General features: G+C 44.6%; 1 long non-coding RNA gene across 1 annotated transcript; it reads left to right on the top strand.

The window, feature by feature from the left end:
* The first annotated feature begins 5835 nt into the window (after window positions 1-5835).
* On the top strand, window positions 5836-12661 carry LOC140735208 (uncharacterized). Its single transcript, XR_012100726.1, has 3 exons — window positions 5836-6336; window positions 6729-7140; window positions 12337-12661. It is a non-coding gene; the product is annotated as an uncharacterized lncRNA (long non-coding RNA).
* Window positions 12662-18634: the final 5973 nt, after the last annotated feature.

Here is an 18634-nt window from a genome sequence, read left to right as displayed (position 1 = left end):
CTGATCTCCTATGTGGGACCTTATCAAAGGCTTTCTGAAAGTCCAGGTACACTATATCCACGGGCTTTCCCTTGTCCATTTTCATAGTTACATCCTCAAAAAATTCCAGAAGATTAGTCAAGTATGATTTCCCCTTCGTAAATCCATGCTGACTCAGACCGATCCTGTTACTGCTATCCAAATGTGCCGTTATTTCAGCTTTTATAATTGACTCCAGCATCTTCCCCACCACTGATGTCAGGCTAACTGGTCTATAATTCTCTGTTTTCTCTCTCCCTCCTTTCTTAAAAACTGGGATAACATTAGCTACCTTCCAATCCACAGGAACTGATCCTGAATCTATAGAACATTGGAAATGATTACCAAAGCATCCATGATTTCTAGAGCCACCTCCTTAAGTACCCTGAGATGCAGACCATCAGGCCCTGGGGATTTATCAGCCTTCAGTCCCATCAGTCTACCCACTACCATTTTCTGTCTAATATGAATTTCCTTCAGTTCCTCCGTTACCCTAGCTCCTCTGGCCACTATTTCATCTGGGAGATTGTTTGTGTCTTCCCTCGTGAAGACAGATTCAAAGTACCTGTTCAACTCATCTACCATTTCCTTGTTCCCCATAATAAATTCACCCGTTTCTGTCTTTAAGGGCCCAACTTTGGTCTTAACTAATTTTTTCCTCTTCACATACCTAAAGAAGCTTTTACTATCCTCCTTTATATTCTTAGCTAGCTTACCTTCGTACCTCATCTTTTCTCCCCATATTGCCTTTTTAATTATCTTCTGTTGCTCTTTAAAAGTTTCCCAATCCTCTGGTTTCCCACTCCTCTTTGCTATGTTATACTTCTTCTCTTTTATTTTTATACTGGCCTTGACTTCCCTTGTCAGCCACGGTCGCCCCTTACTCCCCTTGGAATCTTTCTTCCTCTTTGGAATGATCTGATCCTGCACCTTCTGAATTATTCCCAGAAATACCTGCCATTGTTGTTCCATTGTCATCCTTGCTAGGGTATCCTTCCAGTCAACTTTGGCCAGCTCCTCCCTCATGGCTCCATAGTCCCCCTTGTTCAACTGTAATACTGACACTTCTGATTTTCCCTTCTCCCTCTCAAATTGTAGATTAAAACTTATCATATTATGGTCACTACCTCCTAATGGCTCCTTTACCTTGAGTTCCCTTATCAAATCTGGTTCATTACACAACACTAGATCCAGAATTGCCTTCTCCCTGGTAGACTCCAGTACAAGCTGCTCTAAGCATCCATCTTGGAGGCACTCCACAAACTCCCTTTCTTGGGGTCCAGTACCAACCTGATTTTCCCCGTCTACCTGCATGTTGAAATCGCCATAACAACCGTAGCATTACCTTTGCGACATGCTAATTTTAACTCTTGATTCAACTTGCACCCTATATCCTGGCTACTATTTGGGGGCCTGTAGATAACTCCCATTAGGGTCTTTCTGCCCTTACAATTTCTCAGTTCTATCCATACTGACTCTACATCTCCTGATTCTATGTCACTCCTCGCAAGGGACTGAATTTCATTCCTCTTCAACAAAGCCACCCCACCCCCTCTGCCCACCTGTCTGTCCTTTCGATAGGACGTATACCCTTGAATATTCATTTCCCAGCCCTGGTCCTCTTGCAGCCATGTCTCTGTTATTCCTACAACATCATACTTACCAACTTCCAACTGAGCTTCAAGCTCATCCACTTTATTTCTTATACTTTGTGCATTCATACTTTTAATCCATTACTCCCCTCACCTTTCACATCGGTCCCTATTGCACTTGGCCATACTCTCCGATCCCTTCCTGAGCTTTCTGCCCTGTTAATTCTGTTGTCTTTCTTAACTTTTCTTATTCTCTCTTTCCCTTTAACTCCATCCTTATATTTCCAGTTCATCTCCTCTCCCCCACTACTTAGTTTAAACACACCCGTGTAGCAGTGGCAAACCTGCCTGCCAGAATGCTGGTCCCCCGCCTGATAAAGTATCCCAGAACAGATCCCAGTGGTGTAAGAATCTAAATCCTTGCTTCCCGCACCAGCTCCTCAGCCATACATTCAGATCCCCTATCACCCTGTTCCTGCCCTCTCCAGCATGAGGAACTGGAAGCAAACCGGAGATAACCACCCTGGAAGTCCTGCTTTTCAGCCTTCTTCCGAGTTCTCTGAAGTCCCGCTGCAGAATGTCCTTCCTCTTCTTCCCGACATCATTTGTGCCAACATGCACAAACCAGATGAACTGCACCTAGGATTCTGAAAGAGGCAGCAGTAGAGAATGTGGAGGCATTAACAATGATCTTTCAAAAATTATTGGACTTTTGCATGGTGCCAGAGGACTGGAAAATTGCAAATGTCACTCTACTCTTTAAGAAAGGAGGAAGGCAGCAGAAATTAAATTATAGACCAGTTAGCCTGACCTCAGTGGTTGGGAAGATGTTGGAGCCAATTGTTAAGGATGAGGTTTTGGAGAATTTGGTGACACAGGACAAGATACGGTTTCCTTAAGGGAAAATCTTGCTTGACAAACCTGTTGGAATTCTTTGAGGACATTGCAAGTAGGCTAGATAAAGGAGATGCATTTGGATGTTGTATATTCGGACTTTCAGAAGGCCTTTGACAAGGTTTCACACATGAGGCTGCTTACCAAGTTAAGAACCTATGGTATGACAGGAAAATTACTGGCATGGTTGGAGCATTGGCTGATTAGTAGGAGGCAGCGAGTGGGAATAAAAGGATCCTTGTCTGGTTGGCTGCCAGTGACTAGTGGTGTTCCGCAGGGAATGGTGTTGGGACCACTTCTTTTTATGCTGATGTTAATGATTTGGATGATGGAATTGATGGCTTTGTGGCCAAGTTTGCAGATGACACGAAGATTAGTGGAGGGGCAGGTAGAGTTGAGGAAACAGGTAGGCTGCAGAAGGACTTCGACAGATAAAGAAAATAGGCAAGAGATTGACAAGCGAAATAAAACATTGGAAACTGAACTTTGGTAGTAAAAATAAATGTGGAGACTATTTTCTAACAGGGAGAAAATCCAGGAATCTGAGATGCAAAGGGATTTGGGAGTCCTTGTGCAGAACACCCTAAAGGTTAACTTGCAGGTAGAGTCAGTGGTGAGGAAGGCAAATGCCATGTTAGCATTCGATTCAAGAGGTTTTGAATACAACAGCAAGGATGTGATGCTAAGGCTTTATAAGGCACTGGAGAGGCCTCACCTTGAGTATCGTGAGCAGTTTTGGGCTCTTCATCTAAGAAGAAGATTGGGCTCTGGTTCAGAGGATGTTCACAAGGATGATTCTGGGAATGAAAGGGTTATCATACGAGAAACGTTTGATAACTCTGGGTCTGTACTCACTGGAATTTAGAAGGACGAAGGGGGAACCTCATTGAAACCTTTCGAATATTGAAAGGCCTAGACAGAGCAGATGTGGAAAGGATGTTTCCCATGGTGGGGGAGTCTAGGACAAGAGGGCACAGCCTCAGAATAGAGGGGTGTCCATTTAAAGCAGAGATGTGGAGAAATTTCTTTAGCCAGAGCGTAGTGAATTTGTGGAATTTATTACCACGGGCAGCGATGGAAGCTAAGTCGTTGGGTGTATTTAAGGCAGAGCTTGTTAGATTCTTCACTGGACAGGGAGAAGGCCGGGGAGTGGGATAAAGGATCAGCCATGATTGAATGAATGGTGGAGGAGTCAGAATGGCCTAATTCTGCTCCTATGCCTTATGGCCTTAGTGTGCGTTTTCTCATCCATCCTCTGTTTCGTTATGTCTGAGTGACAGTAACAGCATTTGAGTGGGAACACTGGCTTCAAGTTCATCTGTGGTGACATGGTGATACATGCGTTCATAGTCAGGTTTATTTTCATATTCTCAAGTACTATAAAATAAAGTAAGTTTTTTATTGCACCTGTGAATGCATGCCCTAGTGCATATGACAATAAATTCCTTTTTGATGGACTTTTTCAAGTCCTCTTTTTGAAAGAGAAGCTACGCTGACTGGGAAAAGCTCGCAGTTCTGATCTTATTGCTGCAACTCTTCTGGATGTTCAGTGCCGCCCGGGTAACACCTCATTTTCATTTGGAGACACAGTGGGTAGCGGGCCCTCTGGCCAACAAGCCTGCACACCCACAACTAAACCAGCAATGTGGGAGGAAACCAGAGCACCTGGGAGAAACCCATGCGGAGAATGTGCAAACGTCTTAGGCACATTTATTCAGCTAGGACGCCTCAGACTTTTGCACATTACTGTATTTGTCAATGTGGAGTGGGGAGCGAGTTTGTAAACCTGGTGGGAGCAAAGGATGTTGGGAACATTGAGGATGGAGTGCTGCAGGAGGGGTGTGGGACAGGTGATGGAGAAGGAGTGCCAGGGATGGGGTGCAGACACACCCAGCCCTGAGACACCAGGCATGGTCATCTGATTCCAAACAACCAGTTTATTGATCATTACAGAATGTCTCTCCGGTGCTTCCTGCTCCCTCCCCTCTCCCTGCCCTATTCCCACTCTCAGTCCACAATAGAGACCCATATCAGGTTTATCATCACCTAACTACGTAATGATTATTTTTGCAGCAGTACAGAGCAATACATGAAGTTACTGGAGGACAGAGCAAATGTCTTAGGCACTCTATATATGTATGTGCGGAAAATCATTTGCACAGTACTGTGCAAACTCTTTCCAAGCAGCAGCAGGGACTGAAGCCCAGTCACTGGTGCTGTAATAGTGTGACCCTTACTGCTACACTACCGTATGGGGGAGATAACTGTAAGTGCAATCTGAACGAGTTTAAAATAACCCCATTGCTTTTGAAATGTTATTACTGGAAGAGATGTACCTTAGAGCTTTTTTTTAGATCTTTTATGCCCTTGTTAACCCGTGTCACTTGGTTTAATGAATTCTCCTTCTCCTGAGTTGGGGATTTATCACTTGAAATTCAAGGCCACAACTTCAGGCCATAACTTATTCCAACTGCCAAGATAAGAATGACTTAATAAAATGAGAAGCCAAGCACCAAGGGATCCAGAAGTTGGTGTTTTACTTGGCACGTAACTGGCGGTTTGTTGAGCTCCACTCGCCCTCATTCCCAGAGGAGAATTGGCTGGCTACCGGAGGAAGATGTGCCAGGGGCTTTGCACACCTCTGTTTCAGTGCTGGCTGTGCGTCACAAACACTGCAGTCAGAAAATGGAAACCAGTCTATGCAATATTAGGCTCAGTAAACCACTGCGCATTTTGTTTTTATTCTCATCACTCCAGGATAATTTCCACGATTGGTTGTCTTCCTTGTCACAATCAAAATAAAGTAGGAATAGGAGGAGGTCACTTTGCCCTGCCTTTTATTCAAGAGGCAAAGATCGAGTGGACAGCTGGAGAGCTTTTCCCAGGATAGAAATGACTGGTATGAGGAGGCATCATTTTCAGGTGTTTGGGGGTAAGTATGGGGGGTGGTGTATGTCAGACAGGAGTTTTTTTACACAATGAAGGGTTGAAGGGTGGTGGTGGAGGCAGATACATTAGAGGTATTTAAGAAGTTTTTAGATAGGCATGTGGATGATAGAAAAATGTAGGGCTGTGTGGGAGAGAGGGGTTAGATTGATCTTAGGGTAGGTTAAAAGGTCGGCACAAATTTGTGGGTGAAGTAGCCTGTGTTGTGTGGTAATTTTCCATCCATGCTCTGTTTTCTATTAACAGAATTGGAATTATTTCAGCTTGAGTTCCCCAGCCGTCATGGTGAGATGTGAACTTGTTGCCCCTGGACCAAAGGTTCAGATTTCCAGCTACTAATCCAGTGACTTAATCATTGCGCAGTCACATCCCTTTTCAAAGAACCTTCAAGGAAGAGGTTAAACACAGGAGCTTCTGCACGATGCTCAAAATCCAGAAGAATGCACACAAAACGCTGCAGGAGCTCAGGAGGTGAGGTAGCATCTATAGTGAGGAATAAACAGCCGACGTATTGGGCCATGACTGTTCTTCAGGATTCACGGGCAGCCACCACACGGTCCTTGACAGATTGGGAGTCGGGGCCCAGTGTCATGGAATGCAAGATGACGGGGGGGCCCTTTGCTGCTGCCGCCTTCCTCCACCTTCACTGTCATTGCGATGTGTCATCACCTTCCGCCAGCTCCACTTGACTGGACCGCTCTTTGACCGCAACTTTACCACCGTAGGTGGGCGACCCCACCAGGAGCTAAGCACCGGGAGGAACTGCTCTCAGGATCCCCAGAACTAAAAAGCCACAAACTCACCACGACAAAGTGACAATCCTTAGAGATTTCCATCAAAGCCAGGGCAAACCGCACATTTTTAAACACGTATCCGTCAGTACCAGGTAAATAAATCTTCAGAGCAACCATTTTGCTAATGAAACTTGTTAGTTTTAAAACTCAGGGCACTGGTACAGAAAAATTAATTGGCTCAGCCTTGTAGAATCTATTTTCACAGTGAGCATTACCTTGTCAAATCCCTCACGGAGAGGGCTCAAAATGAATCGTCATTCAAGCCACCATCCAGAATTTTAAATCTGGTTGTTCCCTTGATTTTTCAGAGGCAGATTCTTTCAGATAAATTTAACAATGTTCTGTTGAAATATGCATCGTATTCTTCCAGTATAATTAATGTGGGTGTTTAGAGCAGATCCCAACAGATAAGGCTTCTCAGGATCAATAGTCTAGACACTATGCCAAAGTGTTTAAAGAATTTTACTGTTCATTTTATTTTTAGAGTGCTGCCTACTTGGTCGAGGCATGAGTGGACGACCGAGGCCTCCGCTGATGTTGCATCCTACCTCAGGGCAGTACGATTCAGAGAGCACGCTGTTGTCCACGCAGCGGGCTCCCCCTCTCCGTGCAGCTGACGAATCCGAAGGAACGGCGGAGACTGATACAGTTTGACACCAGTGGGGTCACAGAAGTTGCCAGTCAGCGTTGAACCGCTTTAGGGACTCCAGCTCCAGAATTTCCCTCCTGAAGCCTTCCCCATGAGTGGGTGTAGCCGCAAGGCAGCTGGGCTTTTGAGATCAGAGTTTTCCTTCTCCGAGGTGAGCTGCCAACACAGCTGACGTGCCTCATCTGCACAAATTAACGGATGATGGATGATACAATAGCTTTGGCCTCAGCTCGGGCTGGCTACATAGGTAGGCACGTTTAATGTCAGAGAAATGTATACAATATACATCCTGGAAATTCTTTTTCTCCGCAAACGTCCACGAACACAGAGGAGTGGCCCAAAGAATGAATGACAGTCAAATGTTAGAATCCCTACTCCCTCCCACATATAAACAGAAGCAAAGCTACGACCCCCCTCCCAGCACCAGCATCGGCACCCCCCACCGAGCACTGAAGCGTGCAGCAAAGTGTGAATGAGGACACAGGCTTGCAGTAGCCCAAAGACTATTGTTCACCCAGTAGTCAACATACTCTCTCTATCTAATAAGGGGAAAAGAGGTGTGCCATTTTACATTACTGCTGTTAGGGAGTGTCTCCACAGGGTGGAGTGGGGCGAGGCTTGCTTTAGAGTGTAGACAAAGTACTCAGGGGTTGGCAGGGCAGAGAGACCATTTCTTCAGGTGGAGATTCTGGAACCACAGGGCAAAACCCAAAACAGGTCCAATATCACTGGCATGTCATGAAATGTGTTGTTATGCAGCAGCAGTAAAAATACTATGAATTACTACAAAAAGTGTATAAAAATTAAGTTAAATAACTGGTGCAGAATGAGAGGAAAAATACAGTGAGTTCATGGATCCCACAATCTACAGACTCACATTCAGTATTTATTTATTTATTCGTCTATGTATCTATTTATTTATTTGTTTGTTATTAGTTTTGATTTGCATTTGCGCAGTTTGTCAGTCTCTGTTTGTAGTTATTCATTGATTCTATTCTAGTTCCTTGTTCTACTGTGAATGCCCACAAGAAAATCATTCTCAGGGTTGTATATGGTGACATATACGTACTTGACAATAAATTTACCACCAGGTTCTAGGACAGCTTAAAGCTGAAAAGGGTGACCAAAGTGAATGTGGGTTCTTTGGAGGACGAGAAGGGGGAATTGATATTGGATAATGAGGAAATGGCCGAGGCTTTGAATGCCTATTTTGTGTCAGTTTTCATGGTGGAGGACATGTCTAACATGCCAAAGAGAGATGTTATGGATGTGATGGGAGGTGAGGACCTTGACACAATACCTATCACTAAAGAGGTAGTGTGGGCCTGAGGATAGCTAAGTCCCCTGGTCCTGATGGAATGCATCCCAGGGTACCGCAAGAAATGATAGAGGTTATAGTTGAGGCTTTGGTGATAATTTACCAAAATTCTCTGGATGCTGGGCAGGTCCTGGCAGGTTGGAAGATGGTGAATGTCACACCACTGTTCAAAAAAGGATGTAGGCAAAAGGCAGGTAACTATAGGCCAGTTAGTTTAACATCTGTAGTTGGGAAAATACTTCAAGCTATCATTAAAGAAGAAATAGCGAGGCATCTGGAAAGAAATGGATCCATCAGGCAGACACAGCATGGATTCACAAAGGCAGGTCCTGTTTGACAAACGTACTGGAGATCTTTGAGGATATAATGAGCGCAGTGGATAGTGGGGAACAGATGGACATTATTTACTTGGATTTCCAGAAGCTGTTCAATAAGGTGCTAAACAAAAGACTTATTCATAGGATAAGCATGCATAGAGTTGGGGGTGATATATTAGCGTGGCTAGAGGATTGGTTAACTAATAGAAAGCAGAGAGTTGGGATACATGGATGTTACTCTGGTTGGCAATCAGTGGTGAGCGGTGTGTCACAGGGGTCAGTCCTGGGCCTGCAATTGTTCACGATATACATTAACGATCTGGAAGAGGGGATCGAGTGTAGTGTATGCACATTTGCTGATGATACTAAACTGAGTGGAAAAGCAAATTGTGCACAAGATGCAGGGAGTCTGCAGAGAGATATAGATAGGTTAAGTGAGTGGGCAAGGGTCTGGCAGATGGAGTACAATGTTGGTAAATGTGAGGTCATGCACTTTTGAAGGAAAAATGAAAGAGCAGATTATTATTGGTCACCACAGGGTGACCAAGGATGGGAGCTCAACATCCAGGGATATTCAATATTCAGGAGGGATAGACAGGAAAGAAAAGGAGGTGGGGTAGCATTGCTGGTTAGAGAGGAGATTAACACAATAGAAAGGAAGGACATTAGCCTGGAGGATGTGGAATCGATATGGGTAGAGCTGCATAACACTAAGGGGCAGAAAACGCTGGTGGGAGTTGTGTACAGGCCACCTAACAGTAGTAGTGAGGTTGGGGATGGCATTAAACAGGAAATTAGAAATGCGTGCAATAAAGGAATAGTAGTTATAATGGGTGACTTCAATCTACATATAGATTGGGTGAACCAAATTGGTAAGGGTGCTGAGGAAGAGGATTTCTTGGAATGTATGCGGGATGGTTTTCTGAACCAACATGTCGAGGAACCAACTAGAGAGCAAGCCATTCTAGATTGGGTATTGAGCAATGAGGAAGGGTTAGTTAGCAACCTTGTCGTGCGAGGCCCCTTGGGTAAGAGTGACCATAATATGGTGGAATTCTTCATTAAGATGGAGAGTGACATAGTTAATTCAGAAACAAAGGTTCTGAACTTAAAGAAGGGTAACTTTGAAGGTATGAGATGTGAATTAGCTAAGATAGACTGGCAAATGATACTTAAAGGGTTGATGGTGGATATGCAATGGCAAGCATTTAAAGATCGCATGGATGAACTACAACAATTGTTCATCCCAGTTTGGCAAAAGAATAAACCAGGGAAGGTAGTGCACCTGTGGCTGACAAGGGAAATTAGGGATAGTATCAAGTCCAAAGAAGAAACATATAAATTAGCAAAAAAAAGCGGCACACCTGAGGACTGGGAGGAATTCAGAGACCAGCAGAGGAGGACAAAGGGCTTAATTAGGAAAGGGAAAAAAGATTATGAGAGAAAGCTGGCAGGGAACATAAAAACTGACTGTAAAAGCTTTTATAGATATGTGAAAAGAAAAAGATTGGTCAAGATAAATGTAGGTCCTTTACAGTCAGAAACAGGTGAATTGATCAGAGGGAATAAAGACATGGCCGACCAATTAAATAACTACTTTGGTTCTGTCTTCACTAAGGAGGACATAAATAATCTTCCGGAAATAGTAAGGGACCGAGGGTCTAGTGAGATGGAGGAACTGAGGGTAATACATGTTAGTAGGGAAGTGGTGTTAGGTAAATTGAAGGGATTAGGCAGATAAATCCCCAGGGCCAGATGGTCTGCATCCCAGAGTGCTTAAGGAAGTAGCCCAAGAAATAGTGGATGCATTAGTGATAATTTTTCAAAACTCCTTAGATTCTGGATTAGTTCCTGAGGATTGGAGGGTGGCTAATGTAACCCCACTTTTTAAAAAAGGAGGGAGAGAGAAACCGGGGAATTATAGACCGGTTAGTCTGACATCAGTGGTGGGGAAAATGCTAGAGTCGGTTATCAAAGATGTGATAACAGCACATTTGGAAAGAGATGAAATCATCGGACAAAGTCAGCATGGATTTGTGAAAGGAAAATCATGTCTGATGAATCTTATAGAATTTTTTGAAGATGTAACTAGTAGAGTGGATAGGGGAGAGCCAGTGGATGTGGTATATTTAGATTTTCAAAAGGCTTTTGACAAGGTCCCACACAGGAGATTAGTGTGCAAACTTAAAGCACACAGTATTGTGGGTATGCTATTGAGGTGGATAGAGAATTAGTTGGCAGACAGGAAGCAAAGAGTGGGAGTAAATGGGACCTTTTCAGAATGGCAGGCAGTGACTAGTGGGGTACCGCAAGGCTCAGTGCTGGGACCCCAGTTTTTTACAATATATATTAATGATTTAGACGAGGGAATTAAATGCAGCATCTCCAAGTTTGCGGATGACACGAAGCTGGGCGGCGGTGTTAGCTGTGAGAAGGATGCTAAAAGGATGCAGGGTGACTTGGATAGGTTAGGTGAGTGGGCAAATTCATGGCAGATGCAATTTAATGTGGATAAATGTGAGGTTATCCACTTTGGTTGCAAGAACAGGAAAACAGATTATTATCTGAATGGTGGCCGATTAGGAAAAGGGGAGATGCAACAAGACCTGGGTGTCATTGTACACCAGTCATTGAAGGTGGGCATGCAGGTACAGCAGGCGGTGAAAAAGGCAAATGGTATGTTGGCATTCATAGCAAAAGGATTTGAGTACAGGAGCAGGGAGGTTCTACTGCAGTTGTACAAGGCCTTGGTGAGACTGCACCTAGAATATTGTGTGCAGTTTTGGTCCCCTAATATGAGGAAAGACATTCTTGCCATAGAAGGAGTACAGAGAAGGTTCACCAGATTGATTCCTGGGATGGCAGGACTTTCATATGAAGAAAGAGTGAATTGACTAGGCTTATACTCACTGGAATTTAAAAGATTGAAGGGGGATCTTATTGAAACGTATAACATTCTAAAGGGATTGGACAGGCTAGATGCAGGAAGATTGTTTCCGATGTTGGGGAAGTCCAGAATGAGGGGTCACAGCTTAAGGATAAAGGGGAAGTCTTTTAGGACCGAGATGAGGAAAAACGTCTTCACACAGAGAGTGGTGAATCTGTGGAATTCTCTGCCACAGGAAACAGTTGAGGCCGGTTCATTGGCTATATTTAAGAGGAAGTTAGATATGGCCCTTGTGGCTAAAGGGATCGGGGGTATGGAGAGAAAGCAGGTACAGGGTTCTGAGTTGGATGATCAGCCATGATCATACTGAATGGCGGTGCAGGCTCGAAGGGCCGAATGGTTTACTCCTGCACCTATTTTCTATGCTTCTATGTTTCTATATGCTTTTGACTTGTAGAAAAGCCTGCCATGGCTGGCCAATGATTTCAGGCACAGGTTTTTCTCATTGACTTGTTGGTCAATTTTTATCAATTCAGGTCCATTGCACGCCTGATCAATATGCAGGCTGGTGATTAAGGAATGGGGATCTATGGGCAAAGAGATGAGTAAGAAAGGGTGTGAGTAAAGTGATTACAATAAAGATTAATTTCACTAATCATAAACACAGGAGATTCTGCAAAAATGGAAGGGATAGAGTTATCAGTAAAGTTGGGTTGCTCTCTTAGGATGGAAGGACGTTACTGGGTCTCAGGGGTTTGCTCACTCTGGAGGGACCTGTCCTTAAAGAGTCCATCCAGTCTGAGGAGGATGTAGACCCAAGGTAGACACAGATAAAGCCCTCCCCACATGGAGCACTGTAACTGGAAAGCAGTATCCATTGTCAAGGAACCTCACCATACAGGCCATGCTGTTTTCTTGCAGCTGCCATCAGGAAGGAGGTACAGGAGCCTCAGGTCTCACACCACCAGCATCAGGAACAGTTATTACCCCGTAAACATCAGGCTGCTGAACCAGAGGGAAACTTCACTCATCTCAATATTGAACTGATTCCACGACCTGTGGTCTCACTTTCAAGGACTCTTCATCTCATGTTCTCAATACTTAATGCTTATTTATTTATTATTACAATTACGTTTTCTCTTTTTTGTATTAACACAGTCTGATGTCTTTTGCGCATTGTTTGTTTGTCCGTATGTGTTGTGCGGTTTTTCATTGTGTTTTGTGTATTTAATGGGAATGCCCACAAAAAGAAGAATCTCCAGGTAGCATATGATGAGATACATGTATGTTGGTAATAAACTTACTTTGGGCTTTGAACGTTGAAGCCCCATCCAATTTTGCACTTCCTTTACATTTGCCCAGCCAGCTGCTAGTTCCTTCTGCTGTACCATGAGCCGATACAGAACATGAGGGCAAGGTTACTAACAGGTTCTGTCAGGGAGAAGTCATCCATCCATTGAGGACAACCCAGATAAGTGTGAGGTGGTTCATTTTGGTAGGTCAATCACGATGGCAGAATATAGTATTAATGGTAAGACTCTTGGCAGTGTGGAGGATCAGAGGGATCTTGGGGTCCGAGTCCAGAGGACACTCAAAGCTCAAAGATTCTGTGGTTAAGGCGGTGTACGGTTTATTGGCCTTCATCAATCATGGAATTGAATTTAGGAGCCAAGAGGTAATGTTGCAGCTATATAGGACCCTGGTCAGACCCCACTTGGAGTACTGTGCTCAGTTCTGGTCACCTCAGTACAGGAAGGATGTGGAAGCCATAGAAAGGGTGTAGAGGAGATTTACAAGGATGTTGCCTGGATTGGGGAGCATGCCTTATGAGAATAGGTTGAGTGAACTCGGCCTTTTCTCCTTGGAGTGCTGGAGGATGAGAGGTGACCTGATAGAGGTGTACAAGATAATGAAAGGCAGTAATCATGTGGATAGTCAGAGGCTTTTTTCCCAGGGCTGAAATGTTTGCCACAATAGGACACAGGTTTAAGGTGCTGGGGAGTAGGTACAGAGGAGATGTCAGGGGTAAGTTTTTACTCAGAAAGTGGTGAGTGCATGGAATGGGCTGCCAGCAACGGTGGTGGGGTGGATACGATAGGATCTTTTAAGATACTTTTGGATAGATACATGGAGCTTGGAAAAATAGAGGGTAAGCCTAGTAATTTCTAAGGTAGGGACATGCTCTGATCAACTTTGTGGGCTGAAGGGCCTGTATTGTGCTGCAGGTTTTCTATGTTTCTATGTTTCTATATCGGAGGGATAGGAAGGTAGGCAGAGGGGGTGGTGTGGCTCTGCTGGTAAAGAATAGCATCAAATCAGTAGAAAGATGAGAAATAGAATAGGAAGATATTGAATCCTTGTGGGTTGAGTTAAGGAATTGCAAGGGTAAAAGGACCCTGATGCCAGTTATATACAGGCTGGTAGGTGGACCACAGGTTACAACAGGAAATAGAAAAGGCGTGTCAAAGGACAATGTTATGGTAGTCATGAGAGATTTTAACATGCAGGTTGACTGGGAAATTCAGGTTGGTAATGGATCTCAAGAGAGTGAGTTTGATGAATGCCCACAAGATGGCTTTCTAGAGCAGTTTGTTGTTGAGCCTACTACGGGATCAGCTATACTGGATTGGGTGTAATGTAATGAACCGGAGGCAATTAGGGAGCTTAAGGTAAAAGAACCCTTAGGAGGCAGTGCTCACAATATGATTGTGTTCAACTTGAAATTTGGTAGGGAGAAAGTAAAGTCTGATGTAGCAGTATTTCAGTGGAGTAAGGGAAATTACAGTGATATGAGAGAGGAGTTGGCCAAAGTAAATTGGAAGGAGCTGCTGGCAGGGATGACAGCAGAGCAGCAATGGTGTGATTTTCTGGGAAAAGTGTAGGACATGTGTATTCCAAAAATGAAGAAATACTCAAATGGTAAAATAGTACACCCGTGGCTGACAAGGGAAGTCAAAGCTACTGTAAAAGCAAAAGAAAGGGCATACAGCAAAGCAAAAAGTAGTGGGAAGGTAGAGGATTGGGAACCTACAGAGAGCAACTAAAAATATCATTAGAAATAAAAGATGAAATATGAAAGCAAACTAGCAAATAACATCAAAGTGGATAATAGAAGTCTTTTCAAGTAATTTTAAAATAAAAGAGAAATGAGAGTGGATATAGGACCACTAGAAAATGAGGCAGGAGAAATAATAACAGGGGACAAGGAGATGGCTGATGAACTAAATGAGTATTTTGCATCAGTCTTCACTGTGGAAGACACTAGCATTGTGCCTGATGTTGTTGAGTGTGAGGGAAGAGAAGTGGGTGCAGTTACTATTACAGGGGAGAAGGTGCTCAAAAAGCTGAAAGACCTAAAGGTACATGAGTAATCCAGACCAGAAGAACTGCAGAGGAACCCTAGGGTTCTGAAAGAGGTAGTGTTAGCATTGTGGTAGTGTGGTAGCATTAGAAATGATCTTTCAAATATCATTGAGCTGGCATGGTGCCAGAGGACTGGAAAATTGCAAATGTTACGCCACTATTTAAGAAAGGAGGAAGGCAGCGGAAATGAAATTATAGACCAGTTAGTCTGAGCTCAGTGATTGGGAAGATGTTGATGTCAATTGTTAAGGATGAGGTGGTGGAGTACTTAGTGACATGGGACAAGATGGTTTCCTTCAGGGAAAATCCTGCCTGACAAACCTGTTGGAATTCTTTGAGGAGATTACAAGTAGGATAGATAAAGGGGATGCAGTGGATGTTGTATATTTGGTGCCACATACGAGGCTGCTTACCAAGTTAAGAGCCCATGGTATTACAGGAAAGTTACTAACATGGTTCGAGCATTGGCTGAATAGCAGGAGGCAGCGAGTGGAAATAAAAGGATCCTTTTCTGTTTTGCTGCCAGTGACTAGTGGTGTTCTGCAGGGGTCGGTGTTGGGACCACTTCTTTTTATGCTGTATATCATGATTTAGATGATGGAATTGAGGGTTTTGGTGACAAGTTTGCAGATGATACAAAGATTGGTGGAGGGTAGGTAGTATTGAGGAAACAGGTAGGATGCAGAAGGACTCAGACAGATTAGGAGAATAGGCAAGAAAGTGACAAATGAAATTCAATGTTGGAAAATGCATGGTCATGCACTTTGGTAGTATAAATAAATGTGTGGACTATTTTCTAAATATGGATTGAAAAATCTGAGATGCAGAGGGACTTGGGAGTCCTTGTGCAGAACACCCTACAGGTTAACTTGCAGGTGGTGAGGAAGGCAAATGCCATGTTAGCATTCATTTCAAGAGGTCTAGAATACAAGAGCAGGGCTGTGATGCTGAGGCTTTATAAGGCACTGGTGAGGCTTTGCGAGTATTGTGAACAGTTTTGGGCCTCTCATCTTAGAAAAGATGTGCTGGCATTGGAGAGGGTTCAGAAGAGGTTCACAAGGATAATTCCAGGAATGAAAGGGTTATCATATGAGGAAAGGTTGATAGCTCTGGGTCTGTACTCACTGGAATTCAAAAGGATGAAGGGTGATATCATTGAACCTTTCGAATGTTGAAAGGCCTAGACAGAGTAGATGTGGAAGGGATGTTTCCCATGATGGGACAGTCTAGGACAAGAGGGCACAGCCTCAGGATAGAGGGGTTCCCTTACAAAACTGACATGCAGAGAAATTTCTTTAGACAAAGGGTGGTGAATTTGTGGAATTTGTTACCACAGGCAGCTGTGAAGGTCAGGTCGTTGGGTGTATTTAAGGCAGAAATTGATAGGTTCTTGATTGGACTTGGCATCAAAGGTTACGGGGAGAAGGCTGGGAACTGGCGTTGAGGAGGAGATAGGAGAAAAGGACCAGCCATGATTGAATGGCGGAGCAGACTTGATGGGCCAGAGGGCCTCATTCTGCTCCTGTGTCTTATGGTTTGATGCAGCAATGACAGACAGCGCCAACATAACTGACACTGTAAAGCAGACTGAAGAGTGGCTGAAGGTTACTAGCAAATTCAGTCTTCAAGTACAGGAAGAAGTCATTCCATCCATTGAGAACAACCCAGTAAAGTCTCTTGGAAAGTGGTCTAATGCAGCAATGACAGACAGCGCCAACATAACTGACACTGTAAAGCAGACTGAAGAGTGGCTGAAGAAGCTTGACAAAACTGGACTCCCTGGTAAATTTAAGACATGGTTGTACCAACATGGTCTTCTACCACAGCCACTCTGGCTTTTCACTGTGTACGAGTTTCCCCCTGACCACTGCAGAAGGCACTAAGGGAAAAGTCAACAAGCACCTGGGGAGGTGGCTGGGGATCCCCACAAGTTTTTCTTCCATGGGGCTCGACATAAGATCAGGTCAGCTACAGCTCCCGTTGTATCAGTAGTGGAGGAGTTCAAGGTGGTAAAGTGTAGAGTGGTGTGAACACTGAAGTGCTCCATTGATAAGTTGGTAAATCAAGTAGGAGTCACAAAATTGGGCTTAAAGTGGGCCGCCAACTTGGCCATAGACCAGGCAGTAAGCTCACTGCAACTGACAGACATCATTGGCAATCCAAGGCCTCGGCTCAGCATGCTTCCAATGATGGGGGAGTGCAAGTGCAAGGGATAGGCATGGCATAGTCCAGGCAGAAGTACAGAACCGTGAGGATTATTGAAGGCCGTGAAGTTGAGTTCTCAGGGCACCTGGACAAAATAGGATCTTTCCAAGTGCAAGGTCACCTGGGCAGAGCTTTGGAGACTGGAGCCCTTCCTTCTGCGGTTTGTGTATGACACTCTCCCTACACCATCACAGCTGCAGATATAGGGGCTGAAAAAGGACTTTAACTGCAAGCTTTGTGAACAGCGGCATTCACTGGAACACATACAGGCTGCAAAACAGCTTTACACAAGGATGGTACAGGTGGCACTTTTGACAAGGTCCTGCAGTCCCTTGCTGACACATTGGAGTGGTAGAGGGGTATAAAGAGACCAGCTGGCAGAGGCAAACAGGGCGGTCATTTTCATCAAGGAGAGGGACAGGCCAGTCATATCAAAGAGGCCTAAATCCAATCTGCTGCAAACTGCCAAATCATGGGAGCTGAAGGTCGATGTGGGGAGGAAACTGCAGTTCCCAGAGCTAGTGCAAACCACACTTCGACCACACATCTTACTGTGGTCCACTGAAGACAAGAAAATCATCCTGGTGGAGCTCACGGTACCGTGGGAGGATGCTCACAAGAGGAAGGCCCTTAAGTACCAGTCCTTAGTCCAGAAGTGCAGGGACAAAGAATGGCAGATGTGGCTATTCCCCGCGTAGATTGGCTGCAGAGGGTTCCCATCAAGGACATTACTGTCTGTGCTGGCCTTTGATGAAAAGAACAAGAACCAAGCAGCTTGCAGGATGGGGGAGGAAGCAGAGAGAACCTCTTGCTGGATACGCAGCAGAAGAGAGGAGTTGAGCTGGAAGTCAGGAGCAGATGGGCGGTGACTTGGCCACCATCCCCCTCCCCTGACTGGCAAAAATAAAGCAAGCATTGGCACCACCACCGAACACTCGAGCGTGAGCAAAGACACAGACTTGCAGTTACCCCAGAGACTTTGCATTTCACCCAGCGTTCGACAGACCACAGGCTCTCTCTCTCCCTAATATGGGAGAAGGAGGTGTCTCCATCTTCCCAGCGAGCGGGGAAACATAACATACAATGTTATGTTAAAAGTCTGTAACGTCACTTTTTCCAGGCTCTGTTCCCAAAGATCCCAGGTCTTTGGGCACACAGCAGTAGATTTTCCGACTCCCCCGATGACAGATGGCACTCCTGCCGTGACACTGACCCTCGATCCTCCCGTCTCCAGGGCCCTGAGATCTTAGGCTTCCAAGTCTTAGGTTTCTTCCTACATTCCAAAGATGAGCAGATCAGGATCAGTGTTCATATACCCTGTTGGTGTTGGAGGCATGGTGACACTTACAGGTGACAACAAATTGGTTGTCACTATGTCTTATGGTCTTATGTTTTGAAATTTGTCCTCAGGCTGAACCTTTTGCGCGTCGAACAGTGGCCAGTCCTGAAACCCTGAGAATGGGTCCCATTCCCATTAAGAACCATAATCAGTGTGTAACTCCAAGTCAGGGTCTTCGAAAGAACCCTGAAAAGGAAAAATAGACACATTAAAGATGGAAATAGAGCTGTTTCCAAAGATGCAAGCAAAGGAGTCACCGTTTAGTGCCATCTGACCTCCCCAACTCCCTTCCTGGTTCCTCCATCTGCAGCC

Source organism: Hemitrygon akajei, chromosome 11 (assembly GCF_048418815.1).
Source record: "Hemitrygon akajei chromosome 11, sHemAka1.3, whole genome shotgun sequence".
NCBI lineage: Eukaryota > Metazoa > Chordata > Chondrichthyes > Myliobatiformes > Dasyatidae > Hemitrygon > Hemitrygon akajei.
The sequence above is the reverse complement of the archived record's forward strand: the minus strand, read 5'-3'. Positions and strand labels throughout refer to the sequence as shown.